Source organism: Eleutherodactylus coqui, chromosome 2 (genome assembly GCF_035609145.1).
Source record: "Eleutherodactylus coqui strain aEleCoq1 chromosome 2, aEleCoq1.hap1, whole genome shotgun sequence".
Classification (NCBI taxonomy): domain Eukaryota; kingdom Metazoa; phylum Chordata; class Amphibia; order Anura; family Eleutherodactylidae; genus Eleutherodactylus; species Eleutherodactylus coqui.
This window is the reverse complement of record NC_089838.1, coordinates 145,694,519-145,717,635: the sequence shown is the minus strand read 5'-3', so window position 1 is coordinate 145,717,635 and position 23,117 is coordinate 145,694,519.

Here is a 23,117-nt window from a genome sequence, read left to right as displayed (position 1 = left end):
CGGTGCGAAATTCCGCGGTGGAATTCCGCACCGTGAGCATTGTGCTATTAGGTTCAATAGAACCTAATAGCAGGGGGCAGCGCAGCGGATTTTTGCCGTGAATTTACGCGGCGTAAATCCGTTTGTGGGAAGGAGGCCTTAGTCTAATTTCACATGGGCAAGCGCTGTCACTCTGTACTGTTTTGCAGCCTCTGAATGTAAAAAAATATCTTAAAACGTATCGGAACTGAAATGCAACGTATGTTAGCAATCTATTGAAATTTTCATTTATGTAGTGATTACACTATAGTTGGATAAAACTGCAAATCCTCTTTAAGGCTGGGTTCGCACTAGGCGGATTTGCCGCGGCAAATCCGCCTGTGGCTGCTAATCCTGGCGTTAGCCAGCCATGTGGACGAGATTTCTCAGAAATCGCAGAAGCCGGCGCTGTGGCGCAGATTCACCGTCCGCAGCATGTTTATTTTTTTTTCTTCTTCCGCTGCGGCCGTGTCCTCCTCTATGGGAGCTAAGTGCCACGGGTTTTGTAGCAGCGTTTCTCCGGCGGAAATCTCGCGTTTTTTCTGCGGTCATAGTTGTTCTGGACACAGTAAGTCACTATTGAACCGAGTGCTGTATAAGGGTAAAACTATAGTGCACCATATGGCACGATTGGTCTAGGTGGCATATTGCACTATTTGGACAGTGTATGTCACTGCTGACCTGAGCACTGTGTGGCAGTACTGGTCTGGGAATTGAATAGCACTACTAATCTTAGAGTATATGATACTCTGGTCCAAGCAATGCATAGTAATTACAATTGTTTGAGCACTCTTTACTAAAGGCCCATTTACACGCAACGATTATCACTCAAACTTCGTTCAAACGAGCAAAAGTGAACGATAATTTGATACATGTAAACATGAAGCCTTCGTGCACTATTCGTTCACTAGTCGTTTATCGCTGAATTTCATCCTGTATATAAATAGTCGTTAGTTCGTTCGCTTGTCGTTGGGTTTAAAAAGCATTCATTCAGTCTTTCAAACGAATTGAGGGAAGGGGTAATTGTTTGCCCAGCTAAACACAACTCATGCCTCAGTAGACAATGGCTTTTTCTTTGCACTAATTAAAAACCTCCCGCTATAGATTCTTCATATATACACACCCCAGCTGAGCAAACAACATATACAATGTTTACATAGCCAATGAGGGAAATGGCGAGGATTTCATACGATTATCTTTACATGTAAACACTCTGCAGTTGAAAGCAAAAAAGTCGTTGAGTCATTCATTTGTTCATTCAAGCGACAATCATTGCACTTAAATGGGCCTTAAAGGAGATGTCTCGAGGAAGCAGTGAATTTTTTTTTTTGCCCAGTCCCCCTAATTAAACATACATTACTAATTACCCCTGTAAATGACTTTCCTAGCTGGTTTCTACTTACCGTTCCAGCGTTTCAGCAACTTATAAAACTTTTTCCCAAGATGGCCGCCAGCTCTTTTCGCATCGCTTGCTGTAGCCCGACGTGCGCGCTCCCGAGACGCTACCAGCTGTGTCTCCATGGCAACCAGACGCCCCGCAGCCGCCGACCGGACCCCTGGAGTGAACACGGCCGACCAGTCACCCACCGCCAGGCAGAAGGTAACCGGCGCAGCCCCCCCCATCACAGCGGCAGCCCCCCCGGCCCAGCGACAGCCCCACCCGGCCCAGCACTAGTTCCCCCGGCCTAGCGACAGTTCCCCCGGCCTAGCGACAGCCCCCCCGGCCTAGCGACAGCCCCCCCCGGCCTAGCGACAGCCCCCCGGCCTAGCGACAGCCCCCCCCGGCCCAGCGCTAGTTCCCCCGGCGCAGCGACAGCCCCCCCCCGGCACAGCGGCAGCCCCCCCATCGCAGCGACAGCCCCCCCATCGCAGCGACAGCCCCCCCCGGCCCAGCGCTAGTTCCCCCGGCGCAGCGACAGCCCCCCCCGGCACAGCGGCAGCCCCCCATCGCAGCGACAGCCCCCCCATCGCAGCGACAGCCCCCCCATCGCAGCGACAGCCCCCCCCATCGCAGCGGCAGCCCCCCCATCGCAGCGGCAGCCCGCCCCCGGCGCAGCGGCAGCCCCCCCGGCCCATCACTTACCAGGACGGCGGGACAGCTGGACGGCGGGACAGCTGGGCGGCTTCTCCGGACAGCTCGGCAGCTCTGCACCTTCCTCTAACAGAGGATGGTACAGAATGGCCGCTCCAGCGCGCTCCCGAGCAGTGACAGCTCGTCTGCGCATGCGCAGAAGAGCTGTAGCGGGGAGCACACTGAAGCGGCTCGTGCTGAAAGGAGAAGACCGGACTGCGCAAGCGCGTCTAAAAAAGCAAGCTGCCAGCGAATTTAGACGGAACCATGGAGATGAGGACACTAGCAACGGAGCAGGTAAGTGAATAACTTCTGTATGGCTCATATTTAATGCACGATGTATATTACAAAGTGCATTAATATGGCCATACGGAAGTGTATAACCCCACTTGATTTCGCGAGACAACCCCTTTAAATGATGGAAAGGCTTGGGTAGGGGTTCTCTCAGGTCCCAAGTGCTGCAGTAGGGTGTCAGCTGTATTCTACAGCCAGCACTCACTGTTTAAGAGATGGTCTCTCCATACTAACCCCACACACATCCAATGCAATGTAACATTTGATTACACAGACAGATTGAAAACAATAATCAATGTAGATACAAACAGAACAGTAGTTAGAATAAACTTTTGTGAATTTTTCCCAATATTTCCACCTGTATTCTTACACAGCACACTTTAAGGCCTTATGTACAGAACACTTTATTGTGACCTGTTTAGTTCTACACGAGATTCAATATTTCTAGAGGGGAATGTGATCCTTTATATGGCATGCTATGATTCTTTTTATGTGGATTCCCCAGAGGAAATAAACTGCATTTACCCAGTGGCAGATTGTAATAGGGGCGGTTTTGGAGGCCACCAAGGATCTGAGATTCCATCTAAACTAACCATCATGTTACAGGCAAGTTGATTGTATTTAACGCTTGCCTGCAGCCACCACTTTAGTCTAAGGGCTCTTTCACATGGGCAATACGATTTGTGGCCACATGCGTCACAGCTGCAACGTGGCTGATAATCGCATGAATGGGAGGCAGCCACGACCAAGTCTTGGCTGCATCTCCCATTTAAACACCCGTTCAGATGGGCCCCGTGCGGCATATATATGATGCAGCCCAAAATACCCTCGGGTGCTAAACTCCCTCCCCTTCTCCGTCCCTTGCCCGCTACTGGCATAGGGAGGGGGTGGGAGCTAGTGTGCTAATCTTCCGCCCCCTTCCTTTTCTGGCAGCCGACAAGAGGCGGAGAGAGGAAGGGGGAGGGAGTTTAGCAGAGCCTCTGCTAAACTCCTTCCCACCTCTCTTTTCCGGCAGCTCTTATAGGCTTCCATAGGAGTCTATGGGACTGTCCGACATATTCCGGCCAAAAAATAGGTCCAGACCCATCTTTTCCGGCCAGCGTAAAATCATCCATCCGGAATGCAGACCGCGTGTGCTATCTTTTTCAGCCAGCTGATTTTACGCTGCCAAAAATCGCCCATCTGACAAATGCATTGGAATCTAATGCATCAGATGGTCGCAATTTTTGGCCCGCATGCTATCGTGGCAAAAAGCGTTGTGATAAAACACCCATGTGAATAAAGCCTAACTGTGGTAGGCAGAACACCATTTACAGAGAGGAGAGGTCTGCTGATTATGTATTTCCGGCAACCTGCTGCTTCCAATAAACCCTGCCTTCTTATCCATGCCACAGTCTTGCTCTGGCCTCCTCACCTACCTGCTTCCCTGTGCCCCATCACTGACTGCCTGCCCACATCCTGCTGACTGCAATAAAGGCAGCAACGTGGTGGTGGGAGGAAGAGAAGCGTCTCATCTGTTGACCGCCCCTGCAATCTTGCAACAGGTGCGCGCATCCCAAAGATTGTCTTCATGTCATGTCAGACTATCAGAGCTGTAGTAGAGCTGAGTTGGTTGAAGGTATGTGCACACGTAGCACTTGAGCTGCAGTTTTTGCCAAGCAGTTTACTGCTAATTGCCACTGTTTTGTGGCAAATACAGGTAAAATACTATACATAAAAACCATGTATCTCACCTGTACTTTCCTCAACCCTATGGCAATTAGTGGTTAACCTTGTGTAATAACTACAGCACAGCTACTATATGTGAACATACATTTATGCAGCATGATTTCTCATATCATGATATTCTACAGGCCTGGATCTGAAGAGGAACTTGAGAGAGATGAGGGCAAGTATACAAGTCAGGGCTGGGGTCTAAATAGTTTTTCTTGTCTGGTCCGATGTCTGAATTTATTTAAGGGTGTCGACTGTAGACATAATGTGGCAGGACAGTGGTGGACACGTTTGGGGAACAGTTCAATAACCTCGGCCTATGGTCATCTTAATCTACCACTACTTATATGATTGTATTTTGATATGGTGGAATTAAGGGGAATCGAAAACTCAGTATAGTTGGTAAAATGCTATAACTGCTAGTGTTAAGGGATTTAACATAGGATGCTAATGATTATTATGCAACTGATCAATGTGATTGATTTAACAGACACTGCAATTGTTTCCATAGATATTGTGTGTAGTACCGTTTCCAGTACGGTGACCATTTTTTGGTTTCCAAAACCAGTTACAGCACTGTGTGGCTCATGGGTCTATCTGACAAGTGATAGGGCACATCTAGCACCCTATGGTAGTGCGTGTTTGGTATAAATGTTGTTGTTTTTGTTGCCACTTTGGTGGAGTGCACAAGCAAGTATGAGAGGTCGGAGAAGAAGTTGTATATGGCCTGAATTTGTGGTTCACAAGAGACCTGAAATAATTGCTTGGGGTATGTTTACAGGAAGCGGGAATTCTGTGGAATGTCCCCAGTGGAAAATTCAACTGCAAATTCCGAAGCATTTCCACACCCAAAACAGAGTCAAAATTGGCACCATTGGTGCCAATTTTGCATACTTGCAGCTGATTTCAGAAGATACAGAGCTCTCCTTGGAAGGCTTCTGCTGTCAGCGCACTCCTTCTCCCGGTACCTCTAGTGAGTCCAGCACAGCTCATCAGGTGATGTGGAAGTGCCATCATCTTATCAGAGTCACTGCACTCGATATAGGCTGCCAGGTAGCATGAGACAGAAGTGCTGACAGCCGAAGACTTTGGAGGTGAGCGCTGTGTCTCCTGAAATCAGCTGTGGGTATGTAGCTGATTTCCAGACAAAAAACACACTACTGGTTTGGATGCAGAAATGCTGCAGAACTTGTAGCAGAATTTACCACTGTGGACATTTCAGAGCATTTTGGCCCTGTGTAAACATACCCTAAGAAGTTGGGTGCAGTAGACAGCACTGTCTTGTGTGACAGCCCTGAGTTCTCCTAACCAGCACTGAGAGTGTCTTTGTCAGTCTGGATCAAGCTTACCGAGCTACAGTTGATGACCTGCTGTATTGTGGAGAGAGGGGAGGTTTCCCACCACAGTCCTTAAACAAGTGATGTGACAGCAGCACTACCAAATTTACCACATCAGTGGGAGGTGAAGAAGAATGCAAAGTTCATAAATTGGAAATCGCTCCACAGTCCAAAAGAGTTAGTCCCATATAAAACAGGAATGGGCAGCAGGAAGAGTGCTTCAATTAAAATGCATCCTGGTAAGAAAGCCAGGTACGCAGAGAGAGAGAGAGAGAGAGACAGACAGACAGACAGAGCTTGGTAAAAGGCTCAGGGCACAATAAACATGCAATGAGGGAGGAACAGGGCCATGTTTATATAAGAAGTCCATTTAGTGTAAAGTGGAGCTAAATGGGAAACAAGGATCAAACTTTCAGGAACAAGAGCCAAGGACAGATTCAGCAAGGGAGCTGTCCAGAGGGCTTAAAGGGGTTGTCCCGCGGCAGCAAGTGGGGGTATACACTTCTGTATGGCCATATTAATGCACTTTGTAATGTACATTGTGCATTAATTATGAGCCTTACAGAAGTTATAAAAAGTTTTTTACTTACCTGCTCCGTTGCTAGCGTCCTCGTTCCCATGGAGCCGACTAATTTTCGCCCTCCGATGGCCAAATTAGCCGCGCTTGCGCAGTCCGGGTCTTCTGCTCTCTTCAATGGAGCCGCTCATGCAGAATGCCGGCTCCGTGTAGCTCCGCCCCGTCACGTGCCGATTCCAGCCAATCAGGAGGCTGGAATCGGCAATGGACCGCACAGAAGAGCTGCGGTCCACGGAGGAAGAGGATCCCGGCGGCCATCTTCACCGGTAAGTATAGAAGTCACCGGAGCGCGGGGATTCAGGTAAGCGCTCCGGTAAGCTTTCTTTAGGTCCCTGCATCGGGGTTGTCTCGCGCCGACCGGGGGGGGGGGGGGGGGTTGAGAAAAAAAAAACCGTTTCGGCGCGGGACAACCCCTTTAATGGCTCAGCTGCTAGAATTGCGACCTGGAGTACAGGAGCTCCTGGGTTCGATCCCCGAGCCCCAAACCACTGTGACGTGTTGTGTGTGTCCTGCAGTCACACCAGGCCTGCTGGGTAATTAAAGAGACTGTGACTTGATCCTCCAAAGCAGTGGTCCCCAACCTTTTTGGCACCAGGGACCGGCTTCAAGCAAGACCATTTTTACAAGGCCTGGCAGGGTTGGGCGGGACATGGGCGGGGCTTTGGTTATAGGGGGCGGGGTTATGAAGGGGGTTGGAGTTTAGTGCATTCTTATTTAGTTATGACATTAGAATGTCCTGGCAGTACACACATAGGGTAGTGTATAATACCCCCCCCCCCCCAGAACACACATAGGGCAGCATATAATTTATCTCCCCCCCCCCCAGTAATAGACAGCCCCCACCTCTCAGTAATTAGCAGCCCCTCCCCCTGTAATAAGCAGGTCCCCCCCCCAGTAATAAGCAGGTCCCCTCCCAGTAATAAGCAGGTCCCCCCCCCCCACTAATAGGCAGCGCCCCACCCCCAGTAATAGACAGCCCCCACCTCTCAGTAATTAGCAGCCCCTCCCCCTGTAATAAGCAGGTCCCCCCCCCAGTAATAAGCAGGTCCCCTCCCAGTAATAAGCAGGTCCCCCCCCCCACTAATAGGCAGCGCCCCACCCCCAGTAATAGGCAGCCCCCCCCCCCCAAGTAATAGGCAGCCTCCCCCCCCCCAAGTAATAGGCAGCCTCCCCAGTAATAGGCAGCCCCTTCCCCTGTAATAAGTAGTCCCCACCCCAGTAATAAGCAGCCCCCCCCAGTAAGCAATCCCCCCCCAGTAATACGCAGGCCCCCCCCCAGTAATAACCAGCCCCCACAGTAATAAGCAACCCCATTCCCCTGTAATAAGAACACCCCCCCCAGTAATAAGCAGGTTCCCCCCAGTAATAAGCAGGCCCCCCCCCCAGTAATAGGCAGCCCCTTCCCCTGTAATAAGTAGCCCCCCAACCCATATACTTACCTCCTCCCTGCTGTCGCTCTCTGTCTGCTTGCCCTGACGTCAGCCCGGAACGCTTCCTCCCCGAGTCCTCTCCTGCGGAACTAATGAGCAGGGGACTCGGGGAAGAGTATCCTGGCTGCACAGACGTCAGTGTGCGCCGGCATCAGCGCGATTACCAGCGGGGAGCTGCGGCGCCCTCGCTGGTAATCGCTTCGGTGGTCAGCGGCGTCGGCACGCCGCGGGCCACATAGCACAAGGCAGCGGGCCGGATTCGGCCCGCGGGCCTTGTGTTTAGAGTAAAAGTTCCCGGCGGTGCCGCGGACCGGCGCTAAGCACCCAACGGCCCGGCCCCGGGCCGCGGCCCGGCGGTTGGGGACCCCTGCTCCAAAGGATAAGAAACCAAGGTAGAGTCAGCATTATCAAGAGTTCTAGAGTCAGCATTGTATCAAAACTGTGTGCGTGCCAAGTTAAAGTGGCTATATCACCAATTCAGCTATTCTGTTTACCATAACGTGTGTTCTGTCTCTACAGGAATACATAAATACAATCAGTGTAATATGCATCTGAAATATGCTCAGGTACAGTTCCTAGGACCTATTATCCTATTAAAGCAGAGCTGGTGCAAAAGGGCTGTATTACTGAATAAGCTTTTATATTGAAAAATAACATGTCACGTATGCTGGACATATTTGAATATATTGTATGTCTCCTTTTTGTAAGTCTTGGCTGACATTTAGTATTTCCAAAGGGCTCATGACATTGACTTCAGCAGCACTGAATCACATATGTAGAAGCAGCCTGACGTGAGTATCTTTCCAAATAGTTTGGTAATTTGCTAATCTCTCCTACAGTGTTAAGGGAAGTGGAACGCATATTGAGTTAAATTATTAATTTTGATATCTGAATGGCTCTCCAGACAGGTACTGTTATGGAAGGGACTCTGAATTTCATCTCTGGTTCACTTTATTTCCAAATACAGAAATATAATTTTTAACTAGAATGTACAAAATATAAAATGTAGGAAAAGGAGGATAGAACTTCAATTTTAGTAAAAAATGCACTAAAAACATATAAATACTTAAGTAGATTATAATGATTGTATATTCATTAAAATCTGGTATATTTATCATTAAAATATATGAAAAGATCAGAGGAAATTATTCAAATCCCAAAAGGAACATTAACTGGGAAAATATCCAATTTTTTCTTACTGGTCCAAAAGCAAAAATGACCTCTTTCACTACGATCAAGAAAAATTCCACAATAAGACACTCAGTTTTTCTGTTAATTAGCCTTCAGAAGAAGAGCCAAGAAGCACGTCTCTAATATAATGTGCCCTGTTCCAAAAATATCTCTGTATCTAAGCACTGCAAAGACTGGTAAAAGATGTGATCAAACTTATAAAACTTAAAGGGAATCTGTTAGCTTGCATTCGCTTTCCAAACTGCAAGCATCATGTTATAGACCAGGAGGAGCCGAGCAGATTGATACATAGTTTAATAGGGAAAGCTTTAGGAGAACTTGAATTATATTCCTTTACATCTCTGCTATTTGTTAATGACGCAGTGGGCGGTCCTATCAGTGATTGACAGTTACTCCTGCATGTACAGCTATACACAGATAACTGTCCATCTCCGATAGGACCGCCCATTGGACTGTTCAGCTCATAATGTAGAGAGTAGAGATGAGCGAACGTACTCGTCCGAGCTTGATACTCGTTCGAGTATTAGCATGTTCGAGATGCTCGTTACTCGTGACGAGTACCACGCGATGTTCGGGTTACTTTCACTTTCATCTCTGAGACGTTAGCGCGCTTTTCTGGCCAATAGAAAGACAGGGAAGGCATTACAACTTACCCCTGCGACGTTCAAGCCCTATACCACCCCCCTGCAGTGAGTGGCTGGCGAGATCAGGTGTCACCCGAGTATAAAAATCGGCCTCTCCCGCGGCTCGCCACGGATGCGTTCTGACATACTTTAGGGAAAGTGCTGTCTTGGTGGAGTTGCTATAGGGAGAGCGTTAGGAGTATTTTAGGCTTCAAGAACCCCAACAGTCCTTCTTAGGGCCACATCTAACCGTGTGCAGTACTGTGGAGGCTGCTTTTTGCAGTGTTGCACTTTTTTTTTTTTTTGGTATATCGGCCGTGCAGAGCATTGCGCCCTGCAGTAATACTCCAGGGCCAGAAGTGGTGGTTAGGCAGGGACAGAAGACATATATTGTGAGGCAGGGGCAGAAGACATATTTATTGAATATAGGCAGTGGGCCTTTGCAAAAACATTTGGGGAAAAAAATCTATTTGGGCTGCCTGTGACCGTCCTCAGTGTACTGGGTCTCTGCTGGGGGTAGTTGTCCTCCTAATTCATACGCAGCCAGCTAAGTGTTACAGCAGGCTTGCGCAAAATTATTTCCTGGCTCTGTGTTGGCTGTTAAATCACCGCTGTATTCTAGTCCACAGTGCAACACTCTGCAGTTATTTGACATACTCCAGGGCCAGTAGCGGTGACGCAGAGAGAGAAGAGATATATTTATTGAATATAGGCAGTGGGCCTTTGCAAAAACATTTGGGGAAAAAAATCTATTTGGGCTGCCTGTGACTGTCCTCAGTGTTCTGGGTCTGTGCTGGGTGTAGTAGTCCTCCTAATTCATACGCAGCCAGCTAAGTGTTACAGCAGGCTTGCGCAAAATTATTTCCTGGCGTTCCGTAAGCGAAGTCAGCCTCCAACAACAGGCCAATAAGCGGCACATTTAATTACAGCGTTCTGTTTCTGCACTACTGGTGATACACCATGCTGAGGGGTAGGGGTAGGCCTATAGGACGTGGGTGAGGACGCGGAGGCCCAAGTCAGGGTGTGGGCACAGGCCGAGCCAGTGCGGTGGCCAGGGGTAGAGGCAGGGCCAGACCGAATAATCCACCAACTGTTTCCCAAAGCGCCCCCTCGCGCCATGCCACCCTGCAGAGGTCAAGGTGCTCTACGGTGTGGCAGTTTTTCACAGAGACGCCTGATGACCGACGAACAGTGGTGTGCAACCTTTGTCGCGCCAAGATCAGCTGGGGAGCCACCACCAGCATGTGCAGGCATATGATGGCCAAGCACCCCACAAGGTGGGACGAAGGCCGTTCACCGCCTCCAGTTTGCACCACTGCCTCTCCCCCTGTGCCCCAACCTGCCACTGAGATCCAACCCCCCTCTGAGGACACAGGCACTACCGTCTCCTGGCCTGCACCCACACCCTCACCTCCGCTGTCCTCGGCCCCATCCAGCAATGTCTCTCAGCGCAGCGTCCAGACGTCGCTAGCGCCACTGTTTGAGCGCGAGCGCAAGTACGCCGCCACGCACCCGCACGCTCAAGCGTTAAACGTGCACATTGCCAAATTGATCAACCTGGAGATGCTGCCGTATAGGCTTGTGGAAACGGAGGCTTTCAAAAGCATGATGGTGGCGGAGGCCCCGCGCTACTCGGTTCCCAGTTGCCACTACTTTTCCCGATGTGCCGTCCCAGCCCTGCACGACCACGTCTCCCGCAACATTGTACGCGCCCTCACCAACGCGGTTACTGCCAAGGTCCACTTAACAACAGACACGTGGACAAGCACAGGCGGGCAGGGCCACTATATCTCCCTGATGGCACATTGGGTGAATTTAGTGGAGGCTGGGACAGAATCAGAGCCTGGGACCGCTCACGTCCTACCCACCCCCTGAATTGCGTGCCCCAGCTCGGTGGTGGTATCTGCGGCGGTGTATGCTTCCTCCACTAAACCACCCTCCTCCTCCTCCTACGCAACCTGTGTCTCGCAATCAAGATGTGTCAGCAGCAGCACGTCGCCAGCAGTCGGTGTCGCGCGGCACGGCAGCACAGCGGTGGGCAAGCGTCAGTAGGCCGTGCTGAAACTACTCAGCTTAGGAGAGAAGAGGCACACGGCCCACGAACTGCTGCAGGGTTTGACAGAGCAGACCGACCGCTGGCTTGTGCCGCTGAGCCTCCAACCGGGCATGGTCGTGTGTGACAACGGCCGTAATCTGGTGGAGACTCTGCAGCTCGGCAGCCTCACGCACGTGCCATGCCTGGCCCATGTCTTTAATTTGGTGGTTCAGCGCTTTCTGAAAAGCTACCCACACTTGTCATACCTGCTCGGAAAGGTGCGCCGCGTCAGCGCACATTTCCGCAACTCCAAGACGGACGCTGCCACCCTGCGGATCCTGCAACATCGGTTTCATCTGCCAGTGCACCGATTGCTGTGCGACGTGCCCACACAGTGGAACTCTACGCTCCACATGTTGGCCAGGCTCTATGAGCAGCGTAGAGCTATTGTGGAATACCAACTCCAACATGGGCGGCGTAGTGGGAGTCAGCCTCCTCAATTATTTACAGAAGAGTGGGCCTGGTTGGCAGACATCTGCCAGGTCCTTGGACACTTTGAGGAGTCTACCCAGACGCTGAGCTGGAATGCTGCAATCATTAGCGTCACCATTCCTCTGCTAGCCCTCTTGAGAAGTTCCCTGCAAAGCATAAAGGCAGACGCTTTGCACTCGGAAACGGAGGCGGGGGAAGACAGTATGTCGCTGGATAGTCAGAGCACCCTCATGTCTATATCTCAGCGCGTTGAGGAGGAGGAGGAGGAGGGGGAGGAGCATGAGGAGGAGGGGAAAGAGACAGCTTGGCCCACTGCTGAAGGTACACATGCTGCTTGCCTGTCATCCTTTCAGCGTGTATGGCAAGAGGAGGAGGAGGAGGAGGAGGGGGAGGAGCATGAGGAGGAGGGGGAAGAGACAGCTTGGCCCACTGCTGAGGGTACACATGCTGCTTGCCTGTCATCCTTTCAGCGTGTATGGCCAAAGGAGGAGGAGGAGGAGGATCCTGAAAGTGATCTTCCTAGTGAGGACAGCCATGTGTTGCGTACAGGTACCCTGGCACACATGGCTGACTTCATGTTAGGATGCCTTTCTCGTGACCCTCGCGTTACACGCATTCTGGCCACTACGGATTACTGGGTGTACACACTGCTCGACCCACGGTATAAGGAGAACCTTTCCACTCTCATTCCCGAAGAGGAAAGGGGTTCGAGAATGATGCTATACCACAGGGCGCTGGTGGACAAACTGATGGTAAACTTCCCATCCGACAGCGCTAGTGGCCGAAGGCGCACTTCCGAGGGCCAGGTAGCAGGGGAGGCGCAGAGATCAGGCAGCATGTACAGCGCAGGCAGGGGACCATTATCCAAGGCCTTTGCCTTTCTGGCTCCCCAGCAAGACTGTGTCACCGGTCCCCAGTCAAGGCTGAGTTGGCGGGAGCACTGTAAAAGGATGGTGAGGGAGTACGTAGCCGATCGCACAACCGTCCTCGGTGACGCCTCTGCCCCCTACAACTACTGGGTGTCGAAGCTGGACATGTAGCCTGAACTCGCGCTGTATGCCCTGGAGGTGCTTGCTTGTCCTGCGGCTAGCGTCTTGTCAGAGAGTGTGTTTAGTGTGGCTGGGGGAATCATCACGGATAAGCGCACCCACCTGTCAACCGACAGTGCCGACAGGCTTACCCTCATCAAGATGAACAAAGCCTGGATTTCCCCAGACTTCTCTTCTCCACCAGTGGACAGCAGCGATACCTAAACAATACGTAGGCTGCACCCGCGGATGGAAGCAGTGTTCTCTCTCACCATCAAAAACGTGGACCTTTTAGCTTCATCAATCTGTGTATTCTATTCATCCTCCTCCTCCTCCTGCTCCTCCTCCTGAAACCTCACGTAATCACGCCAAACGGGCAATTTTTCTTAGGCCCACAAGGCTCAGTCATATAATTTTAGTAAACAATTTTTATACGTTTCAATGCTCATTAAAGCGTTGAAACTTTCACCTGAACCAATTTTTATTTTAACTGGGCTGCCTCCAGGCCTAGTTACCAATTAAGCCACATTAACCAAAGCGATTAATGGGTTTCACCTGCCCTCTTGGTTGGGCATGGGCAATTTTTCTCAGGTACATTAGTACTGTTGGTACACCAATTTTCGGGGGCCCTCGCCTACAGTGTAATCCAATTAATTTTTAGCCCACCTGCATTACAGCTGACGTTACATCAGCTGTGTTGGGCACTGCAATGGGATATATTTATGTACCGCCGGTGGGTTCCAGGGAGCCACCCATGCCGTGGGTCCACAGGGAGTTGTAACTGCATGTGTCCACTTCTAAAGAACCCCTGTCTGACTGGGGCATGCAGTGTGGGCTGAAGCCCACCTGCATTAAGCACGACATTACCTCAGCTGTGATGGGCAATGCAATGGGATATATTTATGTACTGCCGGTGGCTTCCTGGCACCCACCCATGCTGTCGGTCCACACGGAGTTGTAACTGCATGTGTCCACTTCTAAAGAACCCCAGTCTGACTGGGGCATGCAGTGTGGGCCGAAGCCCACCTGCATTAAGCACGACATTACCTCAGCTGTGATGGGCAATGCAATGGGATACATTTATGTACCGCCGGTGGGTTCCAGGGAGCCACCCATGCTGTGGGTGCACATGGAATTCCCATTGCGGAGTTGTACCTGCCTGTGACTATTTATAAAAAACCGCGGTCTGACTGGGGCATGCAGACACCTTGACAGAATGAATAGTGTGTGGCACATAGGTTCCCCATTGCTATGCCCACGTGTGCAGCTCCTGATGGCGGTGGCACAGGATTATATTTCTCATTGCTTCTGTACAGCATTGTGGGCTATCGCCCCGCCCCTTTTACAGAGGGTCGCTGCCTAGCCGTGCCAACCCTCTGCAGTGTGTGCCTGCGGTTCCTCCTCATGGCAGACGCACTTATAAATAGACATGAGTGTGGCGTGGCATGAGGGCAGCTGAAGGCTGCGCAGGGACACTTTGGTGTGCGCTGTGGACACTGGGTCGTGCAGGGGGGGGGGGGGTTGGGCAGCATGTAACCCAGGAGAAGTGGCAGCGGAGTGTCATGCAGGCAGTGATTGTGCTTTGTTGGAGGTAGTGTGGTGCTTAGTTAAGGTATGCATTGCTAATGAGGGCTTTTCAGAAGTAAAAGTTGTTGGGAGGGGGGGGGCCCACTCTTGCCGCTATTGTGGCTTAATAGTGGGACCTGGGAACTTGAGATGCAGCCCAACATGTAGCCCCTCGCCTGCCCTATCCGTTGCTGTGTCGTTCCCATCACTTTCTTGAATTGCCCAGATTTTCACAAATGAAAACCTTAGCGAGCATCGGCGATATACAAAATGCTCGGGCCGCCCATTGACTTCAATGGGGTTCGTTACTCGAAACGAACCTTCGAGCATCGCGATAATTTCGTCCCGAGTAACGAGCACCCGAGCATTTTAGTGCTCGCTCATCTCTAGTAGAGAGGTTTAAATGAATATAATACAAGTTCTACTGAATCTTTCCCCATAATCTATATATCAATCTGCTCAGCTCCTCCTGCTCTATAACATCATGCCTGCTGTTTGCACAGCATATTCAAGCCAACAGATTCCTTTTAAAGAGACACTGTCACCATGGAAGAGCACTATGAATCAAGTTATGTTGGTGTTCCAGGAAGTGACCGGGAGCCAGGAGATTGCAAAACAAAAAAGTAACAAAAAAAGTAGATAAGCAGGGAATCAAAAAAATTCCTTCACATGATGCAAAAAAAGATGTATCTTTATTACCTACACATAGAATACAGCGACGTTTTGACCACCAGTTGTGGTCTTTCTCAAGCCAGGAGATGTGATTTCTATACTAATCCGCTCCCTGATTCCCGTGGTGTCTTCCCGTGAGGTGCAGATATGGTCTGAAAACTTGACACGCGCTTTCCTATACAGGTCTATGGCAGAGTATGAACACAGTGGTCTGAAAAGAGTTATGTTTTCAGACCTCGCTAGAACTCCACAGAAAGATACCACAGTGAGTATATAAGATACATAATTTATGCTGCTGTATCTTGTGACAGTATGCCTTTAATTAAAATGATGCCATGTATGTTATTCGGAATCCACATTGAATCCTCATCCCATTACTTTCAATGGCATTCCGTTCTGTATTCTATGTAGCACAGATTTTTTTTCCACATGCAAATCTCAAAACCTTGTACAGAAAAAAAAGAAGTGACATGTCACTTTTTGTTGTGGATTCCGCACCACATCCACATAGGGAATGCCACACGCAGATTTGCCCATTGAAAAGGGACATACATTTGCATAGCTGTGGCAGAAATCTCCAACTCAGCTGCGGTTTCCTGCAGGGGCGTAACTATAGAGGATGCAGGAGATGCGGTTGCACCCAGGCCCAGGAGCCTTAGGGGGCCCATAAGGCCTATCTTCTCCATATAGGGAACCTAGTACTATGAATAAAGCATTATAGTTGGGGGCCCTGTTACAGGTTTTGCATCGGGGCCCGGGAGCTTCAAGTTACGCCTCTGGTTTCCTGCCATGGTTTTTAGAGGCAGAATCCGTGTGGGAAAATGCCATATGAAACTATTATACTTCTGACTGTTATTTGATATTCCTTTTTTACATGCAGTAAATTAGAGACTACATGGATGCTTTCATTTCATAATAGCAAGAGGAGTTAAATATGTTTGGAATGTACATATAAATGAAGCAGAAAGTACAATGTAATAATTTGTACCAGGTAAGTAAAGCAAAGTATTCACCAGTTTACTCAATATTGTATGGAGGCTGCATGTGTAAAATACTGAATTTTTATAGTAATAGTATCCTCCTATGTATTAGATACTATTATGTATTAGATGTATTAGAGATCCCTAGGACCCCGTCAGATATCGAGTGTCACGTATGCACTCACAACACGTAACTCAGGTTGATCTCTCTCAATCTTGCACGCACCTTTCACTCATGCTGTCAAGTGAGCATAGATCAGATCCCGATACAGTCCATACAGTCCAGTGGTTGGCATCAATCCCTTGATACATAAATTTCAGCTGGCTGGCGGTGTTGTGGCTTGTAGACAATCTGAACTAATCTGCATTGTTGTGGGCCATAGGTAAGCTCGTGAGCCTCACCTCTCCTCCCTGAGATAAATATACTTCACTATAGTACAAGAATGTACACTGCTTTGCCCGGGGGCCCATAATGCTGTTACGTCGACACTGCCTTTTAGCATGAGTTACATAATTTTCCTAATTAAGGCCGCCTGCAGACGAGCGGAAATCCCGCAGCGGGATTTCCGCCGCTCAAAGCCTGCATAGGATTGCGTTAACAAACGCAATTCTATGCAGACGGCTGCGGTTTGGCCGCGCGAAATCTCGCGCGGCAAACAAACCGCGGCATGTCCTATTTTTGTGCGGGGCTCGCAGAGCCTCGAACAGAAACGTCACTCACGCAGCCGGCGGCTCCGGTCTGCGCATGCGCCGGCTGCCCGGCAGCCGGCACATGAAAGAGCCGGGGCCGCCGGGTGCGGGTGAGTACGCGCTCATCCCTGCAGGCGCTCGGGTCGGGTCCCGCGGTGAGAATTCGATCCGCCGGATCCGACCCACTCGTCTGCAGGCGGCCTAAGAAGGGGAGAAGGGAGGCAAGAGGAGAGACCATAGAGGGTTATGTTTATCATGTTTATCTGGGATCAGGTGTAAGAGAGGCTAAACGCCAGCTTACTTTAATAAAAATTGCCAAAGGGCTGATATAATGCTGCAGCTAAGAAGGCTGGCTCATGTATGCTATGTCTTGGGAACTGTACACTGTACATGCAAGACAGCTAAGTAGTACAAAAAGATGTCATGGCCACCGCAAGCTTTTGGTTTGTATAGGTCATGAACCTGACCGACAATTATTATGCTAAGAATATCCAAGCATAATAAAGTTATCAGCCTAGCAAAGTACACAGTACTAATATATAGCAAAGGCTGTAACAATCTTAGGACATAAACCGATGCAAAAACCTCACTATTTAGCAGTACTACTCAGTTGCCACAAACAATAGAAACTGCGAATGTGATGGGACACTCAAAAGCCAGGAGCTACAGCAACTGACCACAATGCTGCAGCCCAGGAGAGAAGGAGGGGGTGTTAGCAGAAGACAGATTGGGATTTTTTTTGAAAGGGGGTCTCCTAGATGGATGGAAAGACTGATGTCTAGGAGATCTTCTGTCTGGACTTCGATTGTTCAGATCTCTGGTCTTGTCGGTATTGGGGCTAGGGTTAGATGTCTTTTTCAGCCAAAATGTGGTATGACCTGTCCTATAATCGTTAAACTCTCCCTGCAGTTTATTACCTTTCTTAGCATGCTACAGGCAAGGATTCTGTCACACAATGAATTCTGGGTGTGCTTGTTTCAAGATACCTCCATGCCAGTGAAATGTAGTAACCCACAGCAGTGGTGGAATGATCTTTAAACACACTGGGAAAATGCCCGCTGGGCTGGTCGGGTCCCGGAGTCGGTGGAGGGGGGGAAATTAGAAAAAAATCTACTTGATGGAATACAATGATATAAAAGGAACAATCATTTTACTCAACTGTGACGCTCCCTCCACTTACAACGTCTGCAGTCCGCATCTGCACTGTACACCCCATCTTCTGGGAAGAGCAATCATGTGATCGCTGTGCTTGTCACATGATCACTCTACCTGGAAGTCAATGGGTGAACTGTGCAGGCATACCCACTACAGAGGCAAGGAATGGGAGGAACAATACAGGTAAGTATAATGTTTTCTTTTTTTATTTCAATGCATTTCACCAAACACAACTATGTTTACCTGTATTTATGCTCCTCCCACTCCTGGCTTCTGCAGAGCAGCAGGAGTGACACAGGTGAGTATATATATATATATATATATATATATATATATATATATATATATATTAATAATTACTGATCAGGGGCATTTGAGGGGTACTGTTACTGATACCTATTGTGGGCCTATGAGGGGCACTGATACTTGGTGGGAGACTATAGGTGACACTAATGTAGTGACCTGGACTGGCACTACAGAATAAAATACTTTACCTGCAAGTTAAGAGCAACTGTTCTAACTACCAGTTTATATAACAAAGTGTAGTTTGGCTGGACTTCATTTAATAGGAAAAGGGAGTCAGAAAACTAAAGAGTTAAGGTTGTTTAGGCACCATCGTAAATCAGTTAAGCTGTGACAGACTCCCAGAGTGAGGGGAAAAGGTGGGGGTTCCGGTTCATTTTGTATTTCACACTTAGAAATTGATAATAGTGTTAGAAGATGGAAGTGAAAGGTAGTAGGCAGTATGGAGTCAAACAGTGAAGATGTCACTTGGAGTGTAGAGGAGCTGAGATGGACACGAGGGAGGAAGCAAATAGCCATGTAAAGATCCAACGTCTTCCTTCTCCTCTGCCCTGCTTATATTAGAGACACATTATGTAAACTTTCAAGAAATCCTGTGTGCAGCAGCTCATAAATTACACCGATGCTGAGAGACAGTGTTTGTTTTTCAAAACCTGATGTCCGTTCAACAGTGTTTCAGGAATGGCCAAACTGTTGGGTTTATAAAGCGTATTTTCTTGTCAGTTCTTTCTATATAGCTCTTCCTTAGCTCAGGTGCTACCCTGTCAAAGTTTGTTTATCTGTGTATAAAGTGTTAAACAGTATATAAGTTGTATATGCAATCTCTGGTGCATAAGAATAATGCAGACAACTACAAGCCCGAAAGTAAATGGTGTGTCTGTCATTTACCTACATACGTGTGTTAGTCTTATTTCGTTACCAAGCGCTCTTAATCCAGGCACTGGCATCACGATCACCTAATTTCATTAGTCATCCAGATCCTGTTGTATACCTTCATCAGTGCACAAAATTGCAAAGAGCATGTTGCACTCATTGCCACCATGACATGGCTCTTTAGCCACATCTTAGAAACCGCTCAGAGAGTGCAGGCTTCTTCCCGCTTGTCGTCCGTTGAACTAACACTTTGTGAGGGGCATTGATACTGAGTGGGGGCATTGAGTCAGTGAGGGCCTGTGAAGTGCATATTAACAGGTGGGGGTATATATTGGGCATTATTACTGAATGCAGGCACTTTTACTCTGTTTGGGGTACAAAAAGTGGCACTTACTGTGCACAGCCTACAGGGAGTACAAAAAGGAGATACTATTACTGTGTGGGCCATCACAGGTGACATTATTATTACCATGGAAACTATGGATAGGGAGATTTTGTAAACATTTACAAAACAAAACCAGGTCGATGGAAAATTGAGTAGTCAAAAATGTCCATGTGTCAAATTCTGCAGATACAACGTTTGGCTGGAAGAAGCTGTCATGGTGGTCTAGGCCAGATGGAGTAAAAAAGTGAAAGTGAACAACTCAAGTAAAAGGAATTCACCTTTGATCATTGGATATAATGGTACTATCATCGCTTATATAGTCTGTATAAGGGGTAATGTTCTTTGAATAGTTTTTTTGCAACCACACTATGGTGGCATTATGTGTTCACAGTCTGGGGGTATTATTTGACTCTAATATAGTCTATTATATTATTATTTTTGTATAGGTCAATAACAGTGTTGTATTATTAATCAGTATGTGGTGGTAGTATGGGATCATGGTGGGATGAGATTATTTGGTTCTAATGTAATGCTAAATTTGGTAGTCATGATGATTACAGTGATATTGCATGTGTGTCACTTAATAAAATAACTGTAGTTTTTAGTAAAATTATTAGAAACTTTGTACCTGTTTAAACCCACTAGCGACGTCACAGAATGATCTTTGGTATACTCAGTACAGGAAAGAATTATTTCATGTAAGTCTAAATCTGGGAAGCAATCTATTAGGTTGTGCTGAAGACTCAGCCTAATAGGCATACAACTATAGCATACCTGGAAGTCCTTTCTAAGTCTCTGCCTGCCATGGTTACCCAGCATCCTGTGAGTGCATCTGCAGGAGAACAATGGGGACAGAGGGAGCTCTCTCCCTCTATTTAACTACCTAGATGCCATGATCACTACTGACCTGGCATCTAGGGAGTTAAATGACAGGGATCAGAATTTTCTATGATCCTGGCCATTACAGTAAGAGCCTCGCTGACAGTCAACACAGGAATTTCGCGATGATCATGGGGACACTTAGTAATTTTTTTCCATGGCCACTTTGGGTTCCCAATCTGCCCTTGACCCAGAGCACTACTCAGTTTATCATGTTTTTGACTCAACATAGATAAGAGTGACCCACTGGTGCTGTGTAAAATCAAGTGTCTTCTCTTACGCACTCTGCTTAACTATATTTTAAGACCCTTTTAATGAAATTGTTAGACACAGTATCAAATTTACTATCTGCTGATGTTCACTGTGTCTCCAATATTGTTATTTATTTATATTTAGTGACCCTGATTTTTATAGTTATGGATTTGGGAGTGTGAATGTATATATTCATTCATTCATTCATTCATTCATTCATTCATTCACTGATCTATAAATTGATAGTTGCAGATATTTGATGTATTTGCTATTGCTGACTCAATAGTCTTAGGCTTCATGCCCACGGCCGTGTCGGACTCTGACAGCGGAATATAGCAGCAGATTCCGGCACGGCACCCCCCAAAGACCCCATACTCACCTTCCCAGATCCGCCGCTCGAGTCCTGTCTGGCAATCCGGCGCACATGTAAAGTGCAGCATATGACGCGTGGGCGATGATGCATAATAATGTGATAGTTCTACTGTGCTCACAGTGTGGCGGAAAGCTTCCATTGACTACAATGGAAGCCGGCCATGTGTTTTTCTGTGGCAATTAGAACATGTCTTTCATGCTGCGGAATTTGGCAGTAGAATTGCGCAGCATGAACATTGCAAGGCAAAAAGCTATTAGGTTCAATAGAACCTAATAGCTGCGGGATAACGCTGCGGATTTCCGCCGCGTGAAACGCGGCAGAAATCCGTCCATGGGCATTAGCCCTTAGTTCATTTTTGTTGGGACTATCTGTTTAGTAATCTATTCAGATTCTTGTTGCTTTTTCCATGAATTATTTATTTGCTTATTTATTTACCCATGAATTGATAGAATTCTGTCCCCTTTATAATCATCCTTGTACTTTGTTCTGTTTTTAGTTATGCATCTATGCAAAGTTCAGAACTGGAGTGACTGCAAGAGTATGAACTTTTTAACATTTTAAGTGTCATTAATTTTTAATGTCAAGGACTTTTGAAGTACCTATTTCTTGATGTTCTGTGATTCTAAGATTGATGTTTCTATGTTGATTTATATGTACTATTTTTTTATCGCCTCCTCTTTTCTCCCTACCCTTTTGTACTCTTTTTTTTTTTTATTTCTCTGCTTTATTTTATGATTAATGTTGTATATATTGGTATACCATCCAGTATTACTAGGGAAGAGGTTTGGGCTGGTTTTACTTCCAAATAAAAAGAAGACAGATTTATTCACCTCTTGAGCCTCTTTTTCACATCCAGAAAGGCTGTATGATAAAGCAGTATTTTTGTTTTCCCTTGCTTGCTGTAAATCACACCATCCTTATATAGATTGTGGCTTAGTTCTGGGCCAGCAGCACCTCTACTTTTGCTTACTACCTGCTACCAGGTCACTGTGGGGCAATGGAGCATAAAACACCATTTAAAGCTCCACCCTGTTCTCTTTCTTGCACCAATCCTAGTCATCCTAAAGTGACAGTATACAATTACAATATAGGTAGGTAAAGTCCCTGGGTGCAAGCACCAAGTCATGACTGACTCCTAGGTGGGTTGTCATTGCCTTCCCCAGTCATCTTTTACCCCAAGCAAATGTAGTGCATACTTAAGTCCCATAAAATAATGCACTCACTAAAATAGCTAAATATGTAAGTCCAAGATGTGAAGGATTTGTTTCGTTTTAGTTTAACTATCCTTTCACTCCTTCAGCATCCCAAAAGATGAGGCATATGTTCGACATGCAAACTAAATAATAAAGATGCAACACACCAGCAAGTCTCAGTCCTCCTGAGCAGTTTCCTACAAAATTACCATCCCGGTGGACCAGATAGTTTTGCATGGCAGGAGCCCTGTGTACCGTGGTCTGCCAGATCATTACAACTCTGCACACATAGTACTCAGACAATGCATAGGCGACATAATAACAGTATATTCATACCTTTACTACATATACATACTACCGTGTTTCCCTGATAAGCTCTGCACCGATTTTTTGGGGGGTGGGTGGTTGAAATATAAGCCTTGCCTGAAAATAAGTCCTAGCTAGGCTACATTTAAAAAAAACAAAAAAAAATACTCACCTAGCAGCCAACGTTTGGGTCCTCACATTGGGCTGCAGTGCTGCAGGCTGACGTTTCCTCCTTTACATCGGCAGAGCACATCTTCCTGGAAGTGGAGATTGAATACCCCGCCTCCAGCAAGCTAATGCTCTGATTGGTTAATCCAGTGCCGTGTCAGCCAATGAAAGCCAGCCCTGGATTAACTAATCACAGCCATTCAATATCATAGCTGGTTCACTGCATCTAACGCTCCCTCTTCCCATAGAATGTGAAGTGCTGAGCGAGAAGTCAGCGATACTCAGCGATGATCTGCCCGAGTAGGCAGTTACTCGAAAAAAGCGATGCTCGATCGAGTAATTGTCCTAAACGAGCACGTTCGCTCATCTCTAATAGCTATCAAATACTTGCCAAAATAATGTCATTTCATAAAAACCTATGTGTTCATCACAAAAGCCTTTGCAAAATATTAAAGCAGACAAAAATTACGACGTGAAATGTGCTGCCAATCAGCTAGATCATCAATATCTGAT